Below are 10,807 nucleotides of genomic sequence, written 5' to 3' on the forward strand. Positions count from 1 at the left end.
GTATATACATCACATGAGGCAGACACTGGGGTATATACATCACATGAGACAGACACTGAGGTATATACATCACATGAGACAGACACTGGGGTATATACATCACATGAGGCAGACACTGGGGTATATACATCACATGAGACAGACACTGAGGTATATACATCACATGAGACAGACACTGGGGTATATACATCACATGAGGCAGACACTGGAGTATATACATCACATGAGGCAGACACTGGGGTATATACATCACATGAGGCAGACACTGGGGTATATACATCACATGAGGCAGACACTGGGGTATATACATCACATGAGGCAGACACTGGGGTATATACATCACATGAGGCAGACACTGGGGTATATACATCACATGAGGCAGACACTGAGGTATATACATCACATGAGACAGACATTGGGATATATACATCACATGAGACAGACACTGGGGTATATACATCACTGGGGCAGACACTGAGGTATATACATCACATGAGACAGACACTGGGGTATATACATCACATGAGACAGACACTGGGGTATATACATCACATGAAGCAGACACTGAGGTATATACATCACATGAGACAGACACTGGGGTATATACATCACATAAGAGACACTGGGGTATATACATCACATAAGACAGACACTGGGGTATATACATCACATGAGACAGACACTGGGGTATATACATCACATGAGACAGACACTGGAGTATATACATCACATGAGACAGACACTGGGGTATATACATCACATGAGACAGATACTGGGGTATATACATCACATGAGACAGACACTGGGGTACATACATCACATGAGACAGACAAACTTACACAGCATCAATAGTAAAACGATCTAATGTTACAAATAATAATTAAAAAAAAGGTTATTCTCACCCTCCGACGTCACCTGTTGTCCTCGGCAGTGCAAGCGGCAGGTTCCAGTGCCCAGGATGCTATGCGAGAAGGACCTGCCATGACATCACGATCATGTGACCGCGACGTCATCACAGGTCCTGCGCTCATACCAACCCTGGGACCGGAAGCTGCCGCGTGCACCGCACACAAGCGCCAGGACTTCAAGGGGTCTTCGGAAGGTGAGTATATATTTATTTTTTGTTTTAAGTCTTTTTTAACCACGCATATAGTGCCCACATTGCTATATACTACGTGGGCTGTGTTACATACTGCGTGGGCTCTGTTATATACTACATCTATGTGCTATATACGATGTAGCTGGGCAATATACAACGTGACTGTCCAATATACTACGTAGCTGTGCAATATACTATGTGGCTGTGTCGGTTCTGTTATATACTACATCGACTGTGCAATATACTACGTGGCTGTGCAATATACTATGATATACGACGTGGCTATGTTATATACTACATGGCTCTGCTACATACTATGTGGCTGACCAATATACTACGTACCTGTGCAAAACACTACGTGGCTATGTTATATACTACGTGGCTGTGTTATATACTACGTAGCTCTGCTATATACTATGTACGCTGTGTTACATTCTACGTCGGTTGTGTTCTATACTACTGTGCAATATAGCATGTAGCCTGTGCTATATACTACCTACATATTCTAGAATACCAGATACGTTAGAATCGGGCCACGTTCTAGTATATACAGTATATAACTGGTAGTCTGTAGGGAAAGTTAGAAAGTTCCAGACATCCGTCTGAGGAGGACAGAGGGTTTACAGAGCTGTGCATGCCCTCAGAGCTGCAGCTCCCAGAAAGACATTTTAGAAAGCAGAATTGATTGCAGCGAGCGTGCGAGAGATTAAGCACAGGAGAGGATACCAGCAGGGGACCAGCCCCAAGCAGGCTGCCTCCTTCTGAGGCGCAGAACACCGGTAGCCGGTATACCGAGGTTGTAAGGACCTCCACAGAGAGAGAGAGAGAGAGAGAATCTGTGAGGACCTCTGAGGACCTTATGTGAAGCTTAGCAGTAAGGGACTACACCACTACAGCGCAAAGGAAAGCTTTTACTTTCCACCTGGATAAGGGGACTGTGGACTTGCCTCCGAACCGGCCAGACCCTGCCTGCCCTGTGATCTGGTGCCCTGGACTGTGGCTGCTGAAGTCTTCAGTAAACGAGGTAAAGAGACTGCAACCTTGTGTCCTCGTTCCTTACTGCACCTCTCACTATACCACCATTTACACACTGGGAGGCCCTGGGGATATATTTCACCTGTGGGAAGGTATACCATGTAGATGCCATAACATCACCCCAGCGGACCCCTTAAAGCAGCGTCAGTCACCCTGACCGAATACCACAGGTGGCGTCACGAACATAAACTTTATTCCCTTTAAAGACCGTTCCCTTTTACATGGGCACCCAGGGCCACGGACCGGGTTGCAGCCACCGTGACATCCCCCTGTGAACACCGGTACCGAGTACCCCCAACCTGCGGGGAGACTCATCTTTGAGTTGTACGGAGTGCAGCCGCGTGTGTATGAGGTGTATGGAGCGGAGCCGTGTGTGCAAGGTGTATGGAGCAGAGTCATGTGTGTGTATGAAGTGTACGAAGCGGAGCCGCATGTGTACGAGGTGTACGGAGCGTACGCTAGCTGTGTCGGATCAGAGCAGATATTGCTCCTCGCTCTGACACTGACTGGCAGAGGAAACATGGAGAGGTCTTTATCAGTGGCATACCGGAGCTGCAGCGACGTGAGCAGTCAGCGGTGCGGCGCAGCTGGATGACATCATTCAGCGCCACGGGAGTGGAAGCTGCCGGCTGCTGTAAGGGAGTGCATTGCAAGGTGTGTGTGTGTGTGTGTGTGTGTGTGTGTGTGTGTGTGTGTGTGTGTGTATGTGTGTGTGTGTGTGTGTGTATGTATGTATGTATGTATAGTGATGGAGCAGACAATAATGGGGGTGTGAAGGCAATGATGGGGTGGGGTAACCATGTATGACCATTATACTGTACGCAGTATCATGTGGGGCCATAATATTGTACCCAGCATCATATGGCACCATTATACTATACAAAGCATCATGTGAGGCAATTATACAGTATGCAGCATCATGTGGGCCCATTATACTGCACGGAGCATCACATGGGGCCAGTATACTGCACGCAACATCATGTGGGCCATTATACTGTACGCAGCATTATGTGTGGCCATTATACAGTATGGTGCATCATTTGTGGCCATTATACAGTATGGAGCACTGTGTGGCCATTATACAGTATGGAGCACTGTGTGGCCATTATACAGTATGGAGCACTGTGTGGCCATTATACAGTATGGAGCATAATGTGTGGCCATTATACAATGGAGCATAATGTGTGGCCATTTTACAGTATGGAGCATCATGTGTGGCCATTATACAGTATGGAGCACTGTGTGGCCATTATACGGTATGGAGCACCATGTGGCCATTATACAGTATTGAGCATCATGTGTGGCCATTATACAGTATAGAGCATAATGTGTGGCCATTATACAATGGAGCATCATGTGTGGCCATTATACAGTATGGAGCATCATGTGGGGCCATTATACAGAATAGAGCATAATGTGTGGCCATTATACAATGGAGCATCATGTGTGGCCACCCATTATACAGTATGGAGCATCATGTGGGGCCATTATACAGTATGGAGCATCATGTGGGGCCATTATACAGTATGGAGCATCATGTGTAGCCATTATACAGTATGGAGCATCATGAGTGGCCATTATACAGTATGGAGCATCATGTGTGGCCATTATACAGTATGGAGCATCATGTGTGGCCATTATACAGTATGGAGCATCATGTGTGGCCATTATACAGTATGGAGCATCATGTGTGGCCATTATACAGTATGGAGCATCATGTGTGGCCATTATACAGTATGGAGCATCATGTGGGGCCATTATACAGTATGGAGCATCATGTGGGGCCATTATACAGTATGGAGCATCATGTGTAGCCATTATACAGTATGGAGCATCATGTGTGGCCATTATACAGTATGGAGCATAATGTGTGGCCATTATACAGTATTGAGCATCATGTGTGGCCATTATACAGTATGGAGCATGCTCCATACATCACATGAGACAGACGCTGGGGTATATACAGTTAGGGCCAGAAATATTTGGACAGTGACACAAGTTTTGTTATTTTAGCTGTTTACAAAAACATGTTCAGAAATACAATCATATATATAATATGGGCTGAAAGTGCACACTCCCAGCTGCAATATGATAGTTTCCACATCCAAATCGGAGAAAGGGTTTAGGAATCATAGCTTTGTAATGCATAGCGTCCTCTTTTTCAAGGGACCAAAAGTAATTGGACAATGGACTCTAAGGGCTGCAATTAACTCTGAAGGCGTCTCCCTCGTTAACCTGTAATCAATGAAGTAGTTAAAAGGTCAGGGGTGGATTCCAGGTGTGTGGTTTTGCATTTGGAAGCTGTTGCTGTGAGCAGACAACATGCGGTCAAAGGAACTCTCAATTGAGGTGAAGCAGAACATCCTGAGGCTGAAAAAAAAGAAAAAATCCATCAGAGAGATAGCAGACATGCTTGGAGTAGCAAAATCAACAGTTGGGTACATTCTGAGAAAAAAGGAATTGACTGGTGAGCTTGGGAACTCAAAAAGGCCTGGGCGTCCACGGATGACAACAGTGGTGGATGATCGCCGCATACTTAATTTGGTGAAGAAGAACCCGTTCACAACATCAACTGAAGTCCAGAACACTCTCAGTGAAGTAGGTGTATCTGTCTCTAAGTCAACAGTAAAGAGAAGACTCCATGACAGTAAATACAAAGGGTTCACATCTAGATGCAAACCATTCATCAATACCAAAAATAGACAGGCCAGAGTTAAATTTGCAGAAAAACACCTCAAGAAGCCAGCTCAGTTCTGGAAAAGTATTCTATGGACAGATGAGACAAAGATCAACCTGTACCAGAATGATGGGAAGAAAAAAGTTTGGAGAAGAAAGGGAACCGCACATGATCCAAGGCACACCACATCCTCTGTAAAACATGGTGGAGGCAACGTGATGGCATGGGCATGCATGGCTTTCAATGGCACTGGGTCACTTGTGTTTATTGATGACATAAGAGCAGACAAGAGTAGCCGGATGAATTCTGAAGTGTACCGGGATATACTTTCAGCCCAGATTCAGCCAAATGCTGCAAAGTTGATTGGACGGCGCTTCATAGTACAGATGGACAATGACCCCAAGCATACAGCCAAAGCTACCCAGGAGTTCATGAGTGCCAAAAAGTGGAACATTCTGCAATGGCCAAGTCAATCTCCAGATCTAAACCCAATTGAGCATGCATTTCACTTGCTCAAATCCAGACTTAAGATGGAAAGACCCACAAACAAGCAAGACCTGAAGGCTGCGGCTGTAAAGGCCTGGCAAAGCATTAAGAAGGAGGAAACCCAGCGTTTGGTGATGTCCATGGGTTCCAGACTTAAGGCAGTGATTGCCTCCAAAGGATTTGCAACAAAATATTGAAAATAAAAATATTTTGTTTGGGTTATGTTTATTTGTCCAATTACTTTTGACCTCCTAAAATGTGGAGTGTTTGTAAAGAAATGTGTACAATTCCTACATTTTCTATCAGATATTTTTGTTCAACCCTTCAAATTAAACGTTACAATCTGCACTTGAATTCTGTTGTAGAGGTTTCATTTCAAATCCAATGTGGTGGCATGCAGAGCCCAACTCGCGAAAATTGTGTCACTGTCCAAATATTTCTGGCCCTAACTGTACATCACATGAGACAGACACTGGGGTATATACATCACATGAGACAGACACTGGGGTATATACATCACATGAGACAGACACTGGGGTATATACATCACTGGGGCTGACACTGGGGTATATAAATCACTGGGGCAGATACTGGGGTATATACATCACTGGGGCAGACACTGGGGTATATACATCACATGAGGCAGACACTGGGGTATATAAATCACTGGGGCAGACACTGGGGTATATAAATCACTGGGGCAGACACTGGGGTATATACATCACTGGGGCTGACACTGGGGTATATACATCACTGACACTGGGGTATATACATCACATGAGACAGACACTGAGGTATATAAATCACTGGGGCAGACACTGGGCTTTATATACATCACTGGGGCAGACACTGGGGTATATACATCACTGGGGCAGACACTGGGGTATATACATCACTGGGGCTGACACTGGGGTATATACATCACTGACACTGGGGTATATACATCACATGAGACAGACACTGAGGTATATAAATCACTGGGGCAGACACTGGGCTTTATATACATCACTGGGGCAGACACTGGGGTATATACATCACTGGGGCTGACACTGGGGTATATACATCACTGGGGCTGACACTGGGGTATATACATCACTGGGGCTGACACTGGGGTATATACATCACTGGGGCAGACACTGGGGTTTATATACATCACTGGGGCAGACACTGGGGTATATACATCACTGGGGCTGACACTGGGGTATATACATCACTGGGGCTGACACTGGGGTATATACATCACTGGGGCTGACACTGGAGTATATACATCACTGGGGCTGACACTGGAGTATATACATCACTGGGGCTGACACTGGGGTATATACATCACTGGGGCTGACACTGGGGTATATACATCACTGGGGCTGACACTGGGGTATATACATCACTGGGGCTGACACTGGGGTATAAACATCACTGGGGCTGACACTGGAGTATATACATCACTGGGGCTGACACTGGGGTATATACATCACTGGGGCTGACACTGGGGTATATACATCACTGGGGCTGACACTGGAATATATACATCACTGGGGCTGACACTGGAGTATATACATCACTGGGGCTGACACTGGAGTATATACATCACTGGGGCTGACACTGGAGTATATACATCACTGGGGCTGACACTGGAGTATATACATCACTGGGGCTGACACTGGAGTATATACATCACTGGGGCTGACACTGGAGTATATACATCACTGGGGCTGACACTGGAGTATATACATCACTGGGGCTGACACTGGGGTATATACATCACTGGGGCTGACACTGGAGTATATACATCACTGGGGCTGACACTGGGGTATATACATCACTGGGGCTGACACTGGAGTATATACATCACTGACACTGGGGTATATACATCACTGGGGCTGACACTGGGGTATATACATCACTGACACTGGGGTATATACATCACTGGGGCTGACACTGGGGTATATACATCACTGGGGCAGACACTGGGGTATATACATCACTGGGGCTGACACTGGGGTATATACATCACTGGGGCTGACACTGGGGTATATACATCACTGACACTGGGGTATATACATCACTGACACTGGGGTATATACATCACTGACACTGGGGTATATACATCACTGACACTGGGGTATATACATCACTGACACTGGGGTATATACATCACTGGGGCTGACACTGGGGTATATACATCACTGGGGCTGACACTGGGGTATATACATCACTGGGGCTGACACTGGGGTATATACATCACTGGGGCTGACACTGGGGTATATACTTCACTGGGGCTGACACTGGGGTATATACATCACTGGGGCTGACACTGGGGTATATACATCACTGGGGCTGACACTGGGGTATATACATCACTGGGGCTGACACTGGGGTATATACATCACTGGGGTATGTATTGTATACAGTACAAAAAGGAAAAAAAATAACCAGCTCACCTGCGGCGTGTACAAGTGCGGAACCCGTGTAGTCTCACATGTGGTGATCAAAAAATAGGTGTTAATCCAGCTTCTTATAAAATTAAATTTTATTTATCAAAAATTAAAAAGGAAGATGATGACAGACAAGATGTAACATAACAAGTGGCTACGAGTTTCGAATACAAAGTGTCCTTTCCCAAGCTACACATACTAAAACCTTAATGGAATTTATACCATGATTAACCAATTAGAAGGTATTCACTCATCACATGATGCTAAACACGATTGATTAAAATCACATGCATTTATAATAAGGAAAAAGAAAAAAGAAACCCAAAATCCCAGCAATAATATAACCAAATCCCAGAAAACTACAATTGGCATAATTACAGCAGACAGCATTCAAAACCCCCAAAAAGTAAAAAAAAAATTTGAGAAACAAACAATTTTTTTTTACATATTTATGTACATCACTGGGGCTGACACTGTGGTATATATATATATCACATGAGACAGACACTGGGGTATATACATCACATGAGGCAGACACTGGGGTATATACATCACATGAGACAGACACTGGGGTACATACATCACATGAGACAGACACTGGGGTACATACATCACATGAGAGAGACAATGGGGTATATACATCACATGAGACAGACACTGGGGTATATACATCACATGAGGCAGACACTGGGGTATATACATCACATGAGACAGACACTGGGGTATATACATCACATGAGAGAGACAATGGGGTATATACATCACATGAGACAGACAATGGGGTATATACATCACATGAGACAGACACTGGGGTATATACATCACATGAGGCAGACACTGAGGTACATACATCACATGAGACAGACACTGGGGTATATACATCACATGAGACAGACACTGGGGTATATACATCACATGAGACAGACACTGGGGTATATACATCACATGAGACAGACACTGGGGTATATACATCACATGAGGCAGACACTGGGGTATATACATCACATGAGACAGACACTGGGGTATATACATCACATAAGAGACACTGGGGTATATACATCACATGAGACAGACACTGGGGTATATACATCACATGAGGCAGACACTGGGGTATATACATCACATGAGACAGACACTGGGGTATATACATCACATAAGAGACACTGGGGTATATACATCACATAAGACAGACACTGGGGTATATACATCACATGAGACAGACACTGGGGTATATACATCACATGAGACAGACACTGGGGTATATACATCACATGAGGCAGACACTGGGGTATATACATCACATGAGGCAGACACTGGGGTATATACATCACATGAGGCAGACACTGGGGTATATACATCACATGAGACAGACACTGAGGTATATACATCACATGAGACAGACACTGGGGTATATACATCACATGAGACAGACACTGGGGTATATACATCACATGAGGCAGACACTGGGGTATATACATCACATGAGACAGACACTGAGGTATATACATCACATGAGACAGACACTGGGGTATATACATCACATGAGGCAGACACTGGAGTATATACATCACATGAGGCAGACACTGGGGTATATACATCACATGAGGCAGACACTGGGGTATATACATCACATGAGGCAGACACTGGGGTATATACATCACATGAGGCAGACACTGGGGTATATACATCACATGAGGCAGACACTGGGGTATATACATCACATGAGGCAGACACTGAGGTATATACATCACATGAGACAGACATTGGGATATATACATCACATGAGACAGACACTGGGGTATATACATCACTGGGGCAGACACTGAGGTATATACATCACATGAGACAGACACTGGGGTATATACATCACATGAGACAGACACTGGGGTATATACATCACATGAAGCAGACACTGAGGTATATACATCACTGGGGCAGACACTGGGGTATATACATCACATGGGGCAGACACTGGGGTATATACATCACATAAGAGACACTGGGGTATATACATCACATGAGACAGACACTGGGGTATATACATCACATGAGACAGACACTGGGGTATATACATCACATGAGGCAGACACTGGGGTATATACATCACATGAGACAGACACTGGGGTATATACATCACATGAGACAGACATTGGGGTATATACATCACATGAGACAGACACTGGGGTATATACATCACATGAGACAGACACTGGGGTATATACATCACATGAGACAGACACTGGGGTATATACATCACATGAGGCAGACACTGGGGTATATACATCACATGAGACATACACTGAGGTACATACATCACATGAGACAGACACTGGGGTATATACATCACATGAGGCAGACACTGGGGTATATACATCACATGAGACAGACATTGGGATATATACATCACATGAGACAGACACTGGGGTATATACATCACATGAGGCAGACACTGAGGTATATACATCACATGAGACAGACACTGGGGTATATACATCACATGAGACAGACACTGGGGTATATACATCACATGAAGCAGACACTGAGGTATATACATCACTGGGGCAGACACTGGGGTATATACATCACATGGGGCAGACACTGGGGTATATACATCACATAAGAGACACTGGGGTATATACATCACATAAGACAGACACTGGGGTATATACATCACATGAGACAGACACTGGGGTATATACATCACATGAGACAGACACTGGGGTATATACATCACATGAGGCAGACACTGGGGTATATACATCACATGAGACATACACTGAGGTACATACATCACATGAGACAGACACTGGGGTATATACATCACATGAGGCAGACACTGGGGTATATACATCACATGAGACAGACACTGGGGTATATACATCACATAAGAGACACTGGGGTATATACATCACATGAGACAGACACTGGGGTATATACATCACATGAGGCAGACACTGGGGTATATACATCACATAAGACAGACACTGGGGTATATACATCACATGAGGCAGACACTGGGGTATATACATCACATGAGACAGATACTGGGGTATATACATCACATGAGGCAGACAC

The sequence above is a fragment of the Ranitomeya imitator genome, chromosome 4 (genome assembly GCF_032444005.1).
Source record: "Ranitomeya imitator isolate aRanImi1 chromosome 4, aRanImi1.pri, whole genome shotgun sequence".
Classification (NCBI taxonomy): Eukaryota; Metazoa; Chordata; class Amphibia; order Anura; family Dendrobatidae; genus Ranitomeya; species Ranitomeya imitator.